The sequence below is a fragment of the Bombyx mori genome, chromosome 23, assembly GCF_030269925.1.
Source record: "Bombyx mori chromosome 23, ASM3026992v2".
NCBI classification, from domain to species: Eukaryota; Metazoa; Arthropoda; class Insecta; order Lepidoptera; family Bombycidae; genus Bombyx; species Bombyx mori.
The window spans coordinates 7,261,788-7,276,801 of NC_085129.1; positions in this window are offsets into that span (position 1 = coordinate 7,261,788).

Below are 15,014 nucleotides of genomic sequence, written 5' to 3' on the forward strand. Positions count from 1 at the left end.
AAAGCTGAAAGTATATAATATATACTCAAATATTTGAGTTTAATACCGCGATGCAGGTTTTTTGTTAATAACTTTGTCAATTATTACATAATTTCATCGTTTTCATCAATAATTGACGTGTATACTGATATAACACGATTTGAAGAAATTTGTTTTATAATTTTATGATTTTTACTGGTATATTTTTAAAGAATTCTGAAAAACATTATGCTGGTGTTTGTTTTTGGTGTACAACGCCATCTAGTGGTAGTTATTCAAAGATATTCTCCCAATTTAAATTTGATTAATTTTAATATTAATTGGTTTTCTGTTTAATTAGTAATCTTGTAAACGAGCATTAAAATTTTGGACTTTAAACAGACAATTTTCTGTTTAAATTTTACACTTCCTTCACTTTTACAGCACTTTCCGGTAATGCTATATAAAAAGTTTTTTTAAATTTAGCCTATTTATTAGTTGGAGAGTTATTGGAAAATCGTCGATTTTTTAAAGTTAAGTCATTTCCAAAGTATATACACTATAGTATCCGCTACGTACTTTTAAGATATTGAGTAAAATATCATCAATGAACACTTTATGACGCCATTTTATTCGCGATTCCATTTATTACTTTAATATTCGAAACATCTGAAATATTAGTATGAGGGATTCGTTGTTAAGTCGTGAATTGAATTAGATAAAAGCTACTTATTAGTAAATTAGATGGTTTAGCTTGAGAAAATACAGTACGGCAGTAGTCTAGTGGTATATAAAAGAAATTCGATTTATTTTATTATTGTTTTAATTTTAAATTATTATTATCTAATTATAATTGCATAAGTCGATATAAAATGCTATGTAATAGCTTTACCGCGGCAGTCCCCGAGTGCCACACGCGTTTTTTTTATTTAATATTAAACAGCAGACCTTATTATAAAACCAACCTCACCTTATTTGGAATCTAGATGCATTCTAAAATTCTATTTTATAAAAAAATATAATATAACAATATATGGTTTGCGCTCTGTAAAACATTCAAATAGAGAAAAAATAAACATTTTTAAATTCAATACTCGGTGAGACATTCATTCATCAGACAGCTTTTAAAGTCATAAAATGTTGAAGTAAGTCTTCCAGAAATGTATTGCTCCACTATTTTATATCCTAAGAAGGAGAATGCTATCATCTTAATATTTATACCACGAAACAACTTCAGCATTTCGGTTCTAAGGATTTGATATGTATCATTCAGTCCAGACATTGAAGATATTAAAATAATAGAAGCTCTTCAGAGTGGGCTCCACGATTAATTAATGTCCGAATATAATTTAGATATAGTTATAACAGAAGATTTTCTTTTCAAAATTTTTGTCATTTTTTTCACAAGTGTCAAGTTTTGTACAAGTGAGTTTTTATGTACGGAGTACAAGCATTTAAATAAATTATTAAGTCGACCCAGGAATTCTTGTGTAATACGTTCATTAACGACCATCACTTCATTTTTATTCATTTAGAAGCACTAGAAGTAAAAATACTTAAATTAGACTTAAAAATAAATTTGAACTAATTGCAAAAATTATAATTTCCGTAATTACTGGTGGAGGTTTTGTGAATTTGCACGGGTAGGCACTACCACCCTGCCTATTTCTTCTTAATGGGTTTCAGTTTGAAGGGTAGGTACATGTACAGTAAAAACTGAAACCTTAAAACTCGTATCTCAGGGTGGGTGGCGGCATTTACGTTGTTGATGTCTATGGGCTCTGGTCACCATTACACCTCGGCTCACCAACATTAGGTGAGCCGTGAGCTTGTCCACCCATCTAACCAATAAAATAAAAACTTTCAACATGAGGCGACTGATATTCCAAACAGAAACCACGGAAAAACCATTTCTTTTGTATACTCTCTACTAGAGCATACGGCATGTTATACCAGCTGGTTGGTGGTTAGTGTCGTTCATGTACATCAGAAATGCTAGCGACACAGCCAAGTCGCTGTCTACCGTTAAGTACTCTCTAAGTTTAAAGAAGGACATGTCACAGCGCCCGGGACACCCTTGAATGCAGTTCATCCTAGAGCCGCATGGTACGTGACAAAATAGATCTCTAGAAACGCAATATGGATGAACGTAGGAGTGGTAAGTGCTAATGTAAAAAGGAGATGGAGGGATCACGTAGAACAAAACTACAGAGCGCTCACCAAAGAACAGTACAAAACACAGAGAGTGACAGAGAACTGAATTCCCTCCGTAGACCACGAGGTTCCAAACGATTACTGTACGTTATGTTTGCAAATTTGATATCAAATACATATTGTTACGCGCTGGGGTTCGGGATAAATAAAATTTCACCAAAGTACAACTAAAAACTGTATACAACACTTAAACACTTCACAAACACTTTAAAGCACTCAACAAACACTTTAAAACTCTCAATTCGCTTGTTCCGCTTCGTTTCAGGTGATCCGTTCGTTGTTTCGCTTCGAGTAGTTCCGATTACTGACTGACTGGGCGCCATCCCTACAACGCTTCTATAGCCGATACCTCATCCCTAGAATTATCGAGATTATTCCACACCTCTCTAGTCGTAGTTTCCGCTATCTGTCAATAGATGGCGTTGTAATTCTCGAGCATTCTGGATCCTTCGATATTCGTTCGACTATTCGGCGATAGATGGCGTTACTCTTACCGGCGTAACAATATCAAAGTAATAGGTTGGGGAAAAAGTTTCTTCGCATTTTTTAAGAAAATTCGCAACATTTTTTAATATAGTTTATTTACATTTAACTAAAGTATGTAGGCACTATTTTGTTCGATAACTTTTTGCCATCTTAAAGGTAGCGACATGATCCCATTGCTACAGAAATTTTGGGGCTTCTGATCAAAATACCGCGACAATTGGTTTTAGCAGTCTTCTCGTGATGTTAACCTGACACTGCCTAAATAATTCTGAAGAGACCGAAGCAGGTGGAAATCTGAAGGTGCAAGGTCAGGACTATACGGCGGATGCATTAACACCTCCCAACCAAGCACTCTTAATTTTTGCTGAGTGGCTAAACATGTGTGAGAGCGTTATCATGATGAAAAACCACACCCCTGTTGATTAATTCCGGCCGCTTTCTCTCAACTTCTTGCTTTAATCTCATCAGTTATTCGCAGTAGAGTTCAGAATCAATGGTCCTGCCTGGTGGTTACAGCTCATAATGAATAATGCCCTTCCCACCACACACACAGCATCACCTTGTTGCGAGTTAATCCGGGTTTCGCCAGTTTGTGAAGCCTGACCGGCCTTTGACCACGACCTTTTTCGCACGTTTTTGTCGTACGTGATCCACTTTTCATCACCAGCTATCAGCTTCTTCAAAAATGGTTCGATTTCAATACGTCGTAATAAAGAATCACAAATGAGTACATTAGGTTTCTTTCAAAGAGCTCGTGAGGTATCCAAATATCGAGCTTTTTTGTGTGCCCAGTTTTTTTTCTAATACGCCAAAACTGTTTTGTGGTCAATTCCCAGTTCTTCAACTACATCGTAACTACTGATATGCCGATCTTGCTCCACCTTTTCCAAAATGGCATCCATTTTACGTAATAGGGCGAACAGAGTGACGTGCATCTTTGACATCAAATTTTCCGAATTGAAAACGCTTAAACCAAATTTAGGATACTCTCATAGACACTGCACTAGGTCCATAAACATCGCAAATTTTTTTTGTCGCTTGCGTTGTATTTTTACGTTTTTTGTAGTAAAGTTTTAAAATGTATCGAATTTCTTAGATTCATCTTGACAGTACGAAAAATTAATAAAAATCACACATTTTCCTAATTTGAATTTGGAATTATCTTCCTTAAAATTTTAACTTTTAATGATACCAAAACCAGCCAGATACAAAAAGCATAGTCAAAGAGATTTTATTACAAGTCATACATACTATAATGCGAAAATACTTTTTCCCCAACCTATTAATTATCCAATACTGTGTTGAAACAGGAAAATACATCAAGTAATTCAAAACATTTTATACCTACCTACTGATAATATCTTATTACGACAACGTAAGACGCGAAGGCTTAGCCGGTTTTTAAGTGCGTTTTTCCTGCACGGGGTTTACCTAAGTGCAGTACTGTCCCCACCGAACGTGGTCTCGCCTTGTCGCGGCGGTGGGGCTTAAGCGTGCACCCCGATACCGTGGAGCAGCGTTGTCTGCACAGGGGTGCCGTGAACAAAGAGGACTGCACACCGTGTTCCCGTTTTCCCACCTTTGCTGGACAAAGGGTGCGTGAAGCGGGAGATGGCTCCCTTCTGGAGCCCTCTTGAATGCTAGGCCATGTCCCCGGCAGCTTTTTGGCTGCTAAAGGGGAAGGCCCTCCAGAGGAGGGTACCGGTACGCCGGCGTGGCCACACCGTGGTCAGACGTGTGGGTCTGTCAGTAATGGTAGACCCCACGTGGATGAGAAGTGAACCGGAGGGCACTCCCTTCCGGTCGCTGGTTGCCATGTCCCCGGCTGCCTCTTGGCGGCTACAGGGGAAGGCCCCCCAAAGGGGGGTACCGGTTTACCGGCGTGGCTTCGAAGAAGCACACCGCAATCCCTACCGAGTAGGGGACGGGGGCTGCTGCCTAGCAGGAGCCGTGAGGATGCGAACCTCTATAAAAAATGCCCCAATCCCAAGTTTTTGACACCTGACGATGGGATGAATGGCTGGAGGGAGTCTAGTCCCAAGGGTTGTCCCATACCGTAATCCCCACTTGGTGGGGGGCGGGGGCCGCTGCCTAGTAGGGGCCGCGAGGATGCAAACCTCTATAAAAAATGCCCTAATCCTAAGCCTGTGACGTGCCCGGTGATGGGATGAGTGGCTGGAGGGTGTCCAGTCGTGAGGGCCGTCCCAGGGGACCGACCCCTGGTTAAATAACAAAGGAACGAAATGAATGATGGCAAACTTACAAAAAACATTACCCCAGGAGGGTACCACTCTAGGTGGAGAATCCCTCCGTGCTTCCACTTCGGTGGGAGCATGCTGCCCCACGTATTCTGGGGGGGGCAAAGCATGCCACGATGAAGGAGGCTGTGCGACGGGCAGCGGAAAACCCGTCGAACCGAGGTGTGCCAGCGCTGGCTCGACGCGCTCTGCGCTCGTCAGCGACTGCGAGGCGGCTGGCCCGAAAGGGAAAGTCAGGCGGAAGAGGAAATCGAGGGGAGTTTCTTCCCGCGAAGGGAAGGGGGGGCTAACGTCGTCCTCTGACACGGATGCCCCACCGGAGAAAGTGGTGGTAGTCTCCGATTCGGCCTCTGCCGCGGAGGAGATGCCGCCCCCTAAAGGGAGACCCGCTCGGGGGAAGGGCGCACCGTCACCGGCGCCGTCATCGGCGTCGATGTCTGTCGCCTCGCTGGACGGGCGGACGACAGAAGAGGAGGAGGGCGGTCTTCGGGACCCTGCCTTGGTCATAGGCAGGGCCATGAAGACCGTCAAGTCGTATGCGGCGACCAGTGCCAAAACCAAAGCTGCTGGCCGCAGGCTGCGGGAAGTCGTCTCGCGAGTCTCGAAGGTTCTGCCTTCGGTTGCTTCCGCCAATGACCAGGTGGTGCAGCTGATGGCGGAGAATTTGAGGCTCCGAGCACAGCTACAGGCGCAGCAGCGGCCCGATGGCAAGGTTGCTGCTACCAAGCGGGTAGCCGCGACGAGGTCGTCGCCCGCGTTGCCGCGTGCCGCTGGGTCGCGGACTCCTCCGGCATCTGTGCCGGCGGTGTCGCCGCTGATCTCCGGGGTCCCTCGGGGTCCCTGTCCCTCAGCGGCGGCTGGCGACCCGTGGCCCGTGCTGCCACCATCGCGCGCGGTACAGCGGCGTTCGCGTCTCCCGTCGCCGCGGTCTAGGGAGGCGACGGCCGTCGAGCGGCAGCAGGGATCCGCGGGGCCACGGATCTTGGGCCTGCCGGAACCGAATTGCTACAGCCTGGACGAGATTATCGATCGCACCGTCCAGGCTGTAATGGAAAGGCTGGGTGGCGGGCTGGCGGCTCTCGAAGCGAAACGTATTGTCGCTGGTGACACTGAACGGCCTGCGTCTACACATGCCGCGGTGTCGGGTGCTGCAGTGACCCGCTCCACCCCCGTACAGGCTCCAGCTACTAGGGCGGGCCCGGGGCGAGACAGAGCCAAGCGGGGGGGCGGCGCTAACGCGAAGTGCACATCGCAAGCGCCTCAACCCCGTCCGCTGCCCCCGCCCCCGTCTAACATGGACGAGGGGTGGAAGGTGGTGGCCCGGCGGGGTGCCAAGAGGGCCGTACCGACAGCTCCCCAAGTGGGTGGAGCACCGGCCACTGCGGCGTCTCAGGCTGCTCCCCAACAGGGTCGAGCGCCTGTGGCCGCCAAGAAAAAGAAGACGAAGAAGAAGTCGACGCGCGCGCCGCGGTCGGCGGCAGTGGTCTTAACGCTGCTGCCGGCCGCCGAGGCCAAGGGCGTGTCATACGGAGATGTAGTCTCCCGGGCGTGCGCGGCTATTGATCTGGACGAGATCGGGGCGGGGGAGGGCCTCCGCTGTAGGCTGACGGCCAATGGGGCCAAGCTACTAGAGTGTCCCGGTGCCGATAGTTCCGGCATCGCGGAGCGCCTGGCGGCGAAGCTCCGTACGGTTCTGCCTGAGGAGGAGGTTCGAGTGCACAGGCCGGTCAAAATGGCTGAATTGAGAGTGACCGGCCTGGACGACTGCACCACTAAGGATGAGGTGGCGGCGGCTATTGCCGCCCGGGGCAACTGCGCCCTGGAGAGTATAACCGTAGGCGAGCTGCGCCTCGGTTATACCGGGGCTGGCTCTGTTTGGGTGCGTTGCCCGGTAGAGGCGGCCACCTCCTTGGCTGCTCCTCCGCCCGGGAGACCGTCGGGGGAACCGGGCAGGTTGCGCGTGGGCTGGATAGCGGCCCGCGTGCGCCTTCTCGAACCACGCGCCTGGCGGTGCCTCAGATGCTTCAGCACTGGGCACTGCCTTGCTAAATGCGCGAGTGCCGTTGACCGCAGCGGATTGTGCTTTCGCTGTGGTCAGCCGGGACACAAGGCGGCCGTGTGCTCGGCTGCGCCGCACTGCTTATTATGTGCGGCGGCCGGGCGCAAGGCTGACCACCGGGCCGGGGGCAAGGCCTGCCCTCCGGCCAGCAAGAATGCTGAACGAAATCGGCGCCGCCAAGCTAAGCGGCGTCAAAAGAAGCGGTTGGCCGGGGGAGCACCGGCCGGCACTTTGTCCCCCGCTGAGGCGTTCGCGCCCGATAGCGGGGGCAATGGAGTAGGGGAGGGAGCGATGGATGTGGTTCAGTCTTAATGGATCACACCTATCGCTTCCTGCAGGGAAACTTGAACCACTCCGCTGGGGCTCAGGACATGTTGCTCCAGACCATGGCGGAGTGGTCAATTGACGTGGCTGTGGTCGCCGAGCCATACTTCGTTCCCCCAGCGGATGACTGTTGGTTTGGGGACGTTGATGGCTTGGCGGCCATACATATCAGAAGAACCGCGATGGTCCCCCCCCTGGCGATGGTGACCAGGGGCCCCGGGATCGTCGCGGTACAGTTAGAAAATATCGTCGTGATCGGGGTGTACTTTTCTCCGAATCGGCCTACCGTCGAGTTCGAGCGGTTCCTGGACGGGCTAGAGGTGATCGCTCGTCACCTCGCTCCCCGTTCAGTGATACTGGCGGGGGACTTCAATGCGAAGTCTGTCGCTTGGGGTTCCCCATTCACGGACGCTCGTGGTAGGCTGCTGGAGGAGTGGGCGGTCGCGGTCGGTCTCTGTATCGTTAATAGGGGCTCGATCGCGACTTGCGTGCGGTGGACGGGCGAGTCTATCGTGGACTTGACGTTCGCGAGCTCGCCCGTCGCGCGGCGCATCCTCGGCTGGAGAGTGGTGGTGGGGGCGGAATCGTTGTCCGATCACCGGTATATCCGGTACGATCTTTCTGCCCCTGCGCCGACGCCGGCTGCAGGTGCCCGCGGGGTTGACCCCCCGCAGAGTGCATCCCGGTCATTCCCTAGGTGGGCACTGAAGCTCCTGAACAGGGAGCTCCTGGTGGAGGCCTCTATGGTGGCGGCGTGGGCGCCCAAGCGCCCACAACCTGTCGATGTGGAAACCGAGGCCGAATGGTTCCGGGGCGCGATGCACCGCATATGTGATGCCTCGATGCCCCGGGTCGGCTCTCGGCACTCTGGACGGCGACAGTCGCCCTGGTGGTCGCCCGAAATTGCAAGACTGCGTGCGGTCTCCATTCGGGCGAGCCGCCGGTGCACTAGACACCGCCGTCGCCGCCGCCTGCGGCGCGACGAGCCCGTCGCGTTCGCGGAGGAGGAAGCTCGGCTGCACCGCGAATATCGCGCTGCGAAGGACGCCCTGCGGCTGGCCATCAGGCGGGCCAAGGAGCAGAACATGGAGAGACTCTTGGAGGCGCTCGAAGCGGATCCGTGGGGGAGCCCATACAAATTGGTACGCGGCAAGTTGCGCCCGTGGGCCCCCTCTATGACTGAGCGTCTCCAGCCCCAGCAGCTGCGGGACATCGTTTCGGCGTTGTTCCCGCAGGAGCGGGAGGGTTTTGTCCCTCCCGCTATGGGCGGGCCGTCTGACACCGTCGACGGCCAAGCTCCTGCTGAGGTGCCTCGTATTACCGAGGCAGAGCTCCGGGTGGCCGTTGTCAAGATGACTGCGAAAGACACGGCCCCCGGCCCGGACGGAGTCCACGGCCGGGTATTGGCCTTGGCCCTCGGTGCCCTGGGGGACCGGCTCCTTGAGCTATATAATGGCTGCTTGGAGTCGGGACGGTTTCCGTCGCTCTGGCGGACGGGTAGACTTGTGTTGTTGAGGAAGGAGGGGCGCCCGGTGGATACAGCCGCCGGATATCGTCCTATCGTGCTGCTGGACGAGGCGGGAAAATTGCTGGAACGTATTCTGGCTGCCCGCATCGTTCGGCACCTGGTCGGGGTGGGGCCTGACCTGTCGGCGGAGCAGTACGGCTTCCGGGAGGGCCGTTCGACCGTGGATGCAATTCTTCGCGTGCGGTCCCTCTCGGACGAGGCCGTTTCTCGGGGTGGGGTGGCGCTGGCGGTGTCTCTTGACATCGCCAACGCATTTAACACTCTGCCCTGGACCGTGATAGGGGGGGCACTGGAGAGGCATGGAGTGCCCCTCTACCTCCGCCGGCTGGTTGGGTCCTATTTGGGGGCCAGGTCGGTCGTATGTACCGGGTACGGTGGGACCCTTCATCGTTTTCCGGTCGTGCGTGGTGTTCCGCAGGGGTCGGTTCTCGGCCCCCTCTTGTGGAATATCGGGTACGACTGGGTGCTGAGGGGCGCCCTCCTCCCGGGCCTCCGCGTTATTTGTTACGCGGACGACACGTTGGTCGTGGCCCGGGGGGATGATTTTAGGGAGTCTGCCCGTCTCGCCACAGCGGGAGTGGCCCTCGTCGTCGGAAGGATAAGGAGGCTGGGTCTCGACGTGGCGCTCAATAAATCCGAGGCTCTGTGGTTTCACGGGCCGCGGAGGGCGCCACCCGTTGACACCCACATCGTGGTTGGAGGCGTCCGGATAGGGGTCGGGGTGCAGTTGAAGTACCTCGGCCTCGTGTTGGACAGCCGGTGGGCCTTTCGTGCTCACTTTGCGGAGCTGGTCCCCCGATTGATGGGGACGGCCGGTTCTTTGAGCCGGCTGCTCCCGAATATTGGGGGACCGGATCAGGTTGTGCGCCGTCTCTACGCGGGGGTGGTGCGATCGATGGCCCTGTACGGTGCACCTGTGTGGGCTGAGCCGCGCAACCGGGCCACTATGGCTCGGTTCTTGCGCCGGCCGCAGCGCACCGTTGCCATCAGGGTCATCCGCGGATATCGCACCGTCTCCTTCGAGGCGGCGTGTGTTTTGGCGGGGACGCCGCCATGGGAGCTGGAGGCGGAGTCGCTCGCTGCCGACTATCGGTGGCGCAGCGAGCTTCGTGCTCGGGGCGTGGCGCGTGTCCCCGAGAGTGAGCTGCGGGCGCGGAAGGCCCATTCTCGGCGGTCCGTGCTCGAGTCGTGGTCGAGGCGATTGGCCAACCCCACGTGGGGGCTACGGACCGTCGAGGCGGTTTACCCGGTCTTTGATGACTGGGTGAATCGTGGCGAGGGACGTCTCACCTTTCGTCTGGTGCAGGTGCTGACCGGGCACGGATGCTTCGGGAAGTACCTGCGCCGGATAGGGGCTGAGCCGACGACGAGGTGTCACCATTGTGGACACGACCTGGACACGGCGGAGCATACGCTCGCTGTCTGCCCCGCTTGGGAGGTGCAGCGCCGTGTCCTGGTCGCAAAGATAGGACCTGACTTGTCGCTGCCTGGCGTCGTGGCGTCGATGCTTGGCAGCGATGAGTCATGGAAGGCTATGCTCGACTTCTGCGAGTGCACCATCTCGCAGAAGGAGGCGGCGGGGCGAGTGAGGGAAAGCTCTCCTCACTACGCAGAAACCCGCCGCCGCCGAGCAGGGGGTCGGGACCGGGGTCGTATCCGTGACCTGGCCCCCTAAGAGCTAGGGGTCCCACCCGTTTTGTGCGGGGAGGGACCCAGACGAGGGGTGGCGTGCTCTGCACGCTCACCCGCAATAGGAAGCCGGGTGATGGTAGACCGCGTTCCCCCGACCGCTCTGGGGGAAGGTGTAACGCGGCGCCATCAAAGCGGGCTCTCGGCCCGCTGAACGAGGGAACCGGTGGTCGTTTCGCTGGCGGCCACCGGTCCGGCGTCCGTGGGACGGTGGGATGGATGTAATGTGCTCTGCGTCAACCCTGTCCCGCCGTTTCAATAGCCCCGACTGGGCTCCGGCCCGGTCCGAGGTAGGGCGCCGGTTGTGAGCGGCAGGAGTTTTTAGTGAGGTTCAACTCCCACATACCCCACCTGCCGCGCGGGTGGGGATCCGGCGATTTTCTCCTGTGGAAAAAAAAAAAAAAAAAAAAGTGCAGTACTGTGTAAAGTTATGAAATCTGAACTGTACACACACGGTCTAAACTTATTAAACAGGATACTTGGTTGTTGAAACGATATGATAGACTTCAATGATTATTACCTAAAATTAAAGTAAATTGGACTTTACATAAATTATAAGGCATGCTGGTATGTATAATGCATGTGGTATTACGACGAAGTATACGAGAAGAAGTGAATTTATTTCGAAATGCTCTTTACATTATCAAACGTTGCCTCCTCTAATCTTATTATGATATGAGGCCCAAATCTGAATTGCATTGTATAATGTATTATATATATAAGTACTTCGTGGCACAGATAGTCAGGTGTCGTTAGTATTAAATATATCATGTACCCTTTTTTTAAGCCGTGCTTGCAATAGAATTTAGAAGTCATGTAACAAATAGGATTCTTGTGGGATAAAAGTAGCCTGTCGCCATGTTTCTGATAATATTAGTTATTGAGTCAATAGACAATTCGTTCTCACACCCCAAGGTGAATGGTAGCAATAATGTTGTAATGACTATTGTCTCCGATAATCAGTCAGTTATAATATATACAGTAGATTGGGGGAATAGAGACTAGAGTTAGAATAGGGACAAATCTGGGATGTCCAATAGTTTTGTTGAATTATTAGATTTAACTTTGTTGAACTGAAAATTACTTTTATAGTATATTTGAAGGTTTGTAACTCATTAAATATATTAAATAGTTATTAACCTAAAGTTAGGTACCTGCCTAACAATTAAATAATGCCAGCCCTATCGAAAAACTCTATTGTCCCCATACGTAACCTGATTCACCCCAAAGCCAAGGTGAATCGGGTCAAGCTAGGTTTTTCAGTTTTTGTGTTTATTTTGTAAAGAACTATGTATAATAACACATCGTATATAAAATTTAAGCCTCCGGAACCATTTTTATCTCAATTTTAATTATTACTCTAAGAAAAACCATTGAAAATTTGTGTTGGATTTGGAAAGGGTCCCGATTACCCCAAATCTCCGGTAGCAATAGAAAAACCTACACTATTATCTAACCAGGCTTAAATATGGCGATTGTGGTGAAAAATATTTATGGTAAGTATGGGTACATGCATTCGCAAGAATTGTTTTTTTTCTTTATCAGTAGACTAGCGACCCGCCCTCGCTTCGCTTCGGAAACATAAAAACACACATGAAACCAAAAAAAATAATTCAAAAAAATTAAAAAAAGTAGCCTATGTTCATCAGGGACAATGTCGGCTTCGAATGGAAAAAGAATTTTTCAAATCGGTCCAGTAGTTTCGGAGCCTATATTCGAAACAAACAAACAAACAAATCTTTCCTCTTTATAATATTAGTATAGACATGCATTCGTAAACTGCGGGAGCTCAAGGTACAGTTAGCTAAGTATCAGAAGAAACGTAAAGTTCAAGATTCAAGATCATTTTTATAAAAAGTTAAACCGTAGTCTTCCTTTTTTTTTTCCTACCTAAGCTGAGAGCCTTGAGAGGCTATTTCAGCGTAACCCTAACGTTTGTAGGTGAGCTCACGGGGCTCAAACCTGATGACGTTGCTAACACGAACCCTAGCAAGAGCCGTGCTTCGCAGAATCTACCACCGGATCGGAAACGCGACCCACTGAGAAGATCCGGCGAGAAACTCAGTAGGCTGTGTCTGAGAGTTAATTTACTCGTCGAGCCCTTCGTCGCAAGCGACGGGTTCGACGAGAACGGGGACCGGTGCTTGAAGTACCTAAAAGCACCGTTAGTGGATCAGGAGGATCCGAGATGACGTGTTTTGGGCGACGTCGACTGCTTTCCATTCTGTCCGCAGGATCGGGAATGTAGTTCTGCCGATTATGCGTGGCGTTGTGACCTTCGCGACAGGGGGGAACCACGTCCCGGAGAAGGAGCAATTAGAGCGCGGAGGCTCCAATCTCGGCGGTCTGTGTTGGAGGCGTGGTCTCGCCGCTTGGCGGACCCGTCGGCCGGTCTCCGGACCGTCGAGGCGGTGCGCCCGGTCCTCGCGAAATGGGCGAACCGTGACCAAGGGCGTCTCACCTTCCGGTTGACGCAAATGCTTACCGGCCATGGGTGTTTCGGCCGGTACCTGCATCGCGTTGCCCGGAGGGAACCGACGATGGAGTGTCACCACTGTGACTGCGACGAGGACACGGTCGAGCATACGCTCGCATATTGCCCCGCATGGGTGGAGCAACGCCGTGTCCTTGTCTCGCAAATAGGACCGGACTTGTCGCTGCCGACTGTCGTGGCTACGATGCTCGGCAGCGATGAGTCCTGGAAGGCGATGCTCGACTTCTGCGAGTGCACCATCTCGCAGAAGGAGGCGGCGGAACGAGAGAGGGAGAGCTCATCCCTCTCCGCACCTATCCGTCGCCGCCGAGCCGGGGGCCGCAGAAGGGCTTTTGTCCGACTTCGGCCCCTGTAAGAGGCGAACTCCCCCCGGTGAAGGTCAAGGGGCGACCTGAGGGGGTGAGGCCGCGCGGCGCGCTACCAGCACTCTAGCGCGCTGCCATGGAGTAAATAGAGCGACCGGTCGACGGTGTATCGCGTCCCGACCCGGCAGGCTGGTTCTGGTCCAGCGGGGTATTCCGGGACACCAGCGGCACCGTCTGGGCGGCCCGACGGGCTGCCGTACCGAGACGGCCGACGTTTCAGAGCCTTCGATTCGCCTCGAAGGCTCCGTCGGCTGGGCGTCCTTGGGGTGAGCCGCGCCGTCTGGTTGTAGTGTTGACCGCGGTAACCCCCCTACCTCATCCGGGTTCTGACCTCGGAGGGGATCGGACGTCGGGTGTAAGAGTGCAGGGGAGTCGTTTAGTGGGTGGGCCCTAAAATCCTTGGTCCCGCGGTCTGCTCATAACACCATGCAGATCGTAGAGTCTCACATACCCCGCGCGCCCCTTTTGCGCGGGGACCTCGTAGGAGGTTCGGCCCTCTACCCGAAAAAAAAAAAAAAAAAAAAAAAAAAGGATCGGGAATGTAGTTACCGGCGGCTACGATGAGAGGGTTCTCGTGTCGTGCCGCTTTATCGAAGTGGCGCATCGACGCCGACTGAAGATACTTACTGATGGACTCTAAGTCCAGGTCGTCATGGAGGTCGACGTTCCTGACGAACCACGGGGCTCCGACGGCTATCCTGCAAAAACGGGATTGAATAATTTGGAAGGATTTTACGTGAGTGCGGGCCGCGTGAGCGAACACTACACTTGCATAGGTCATGACGGGGCGTATGCAAGTTTTGTAGAGTGTCACCTTATTTCTAAGGGACACTTTACTTCGCCTACATATCATCGGGTAGAGACGTCCTAGAATGAAGGCGGCACGGTCGCGTACCGCCTTGATGTGAGGGCGGAATGTCATCCTACTGTCGAGGGTGACGCCTAAATATTTGACCTTCGGGGCCCACGGTATGGGCTGGTCGAACATCGTGATTGGGCGAATGGCGGAGGCGGAGGTGTTGACGCGCCTAGTCGGGAGAGGGATGCTCAGCGTGGTGTTCGGAGGGCGACCCCTTTTGAAGAGCACCGCTTTGCTTTTCGTGGGGTTGATGTCGAGTAGTCTTCCGTGACCACGAGCATTGTAAATTATTCAAAGCGTCCGAAATTATAAGCGCGAGGTTAGACCGTCAATGTACTTTTAATTAAACATTCACATTAACCAAAATTTACTTTTCGAATCAAGTAAACTATTTAATATTAATCGCGTATGTGTGTGTACATGGAAAGTAAGTCAAATGCCTTGTGAGTTGTTATAGCAATAATAAGTAAACTAAGAATGGATATATTTTTAATGTCAGGTGCAGCACACAATACGATCCTAACATTGTCATATTCATGCTACAGTTGATCTTCACTTCTAGGTATGAGCGGCAAAAATTTGAAAACATGAAAGTATCTAGCCTCGGCTATAGATAATAATACTCTGGGGTCGGCTATGGAGGGTAGAGGTAAGAAGAACCGTCTCATATGGGAGAAGCTTGAAAAAGTGTACCACTTTCAGCACTAAATAACGTTCAAAAATCCTCTAGAATGGCGCTAGCATAGGCACAGGGTATGATATGAATTGAGCAGTTGTTAT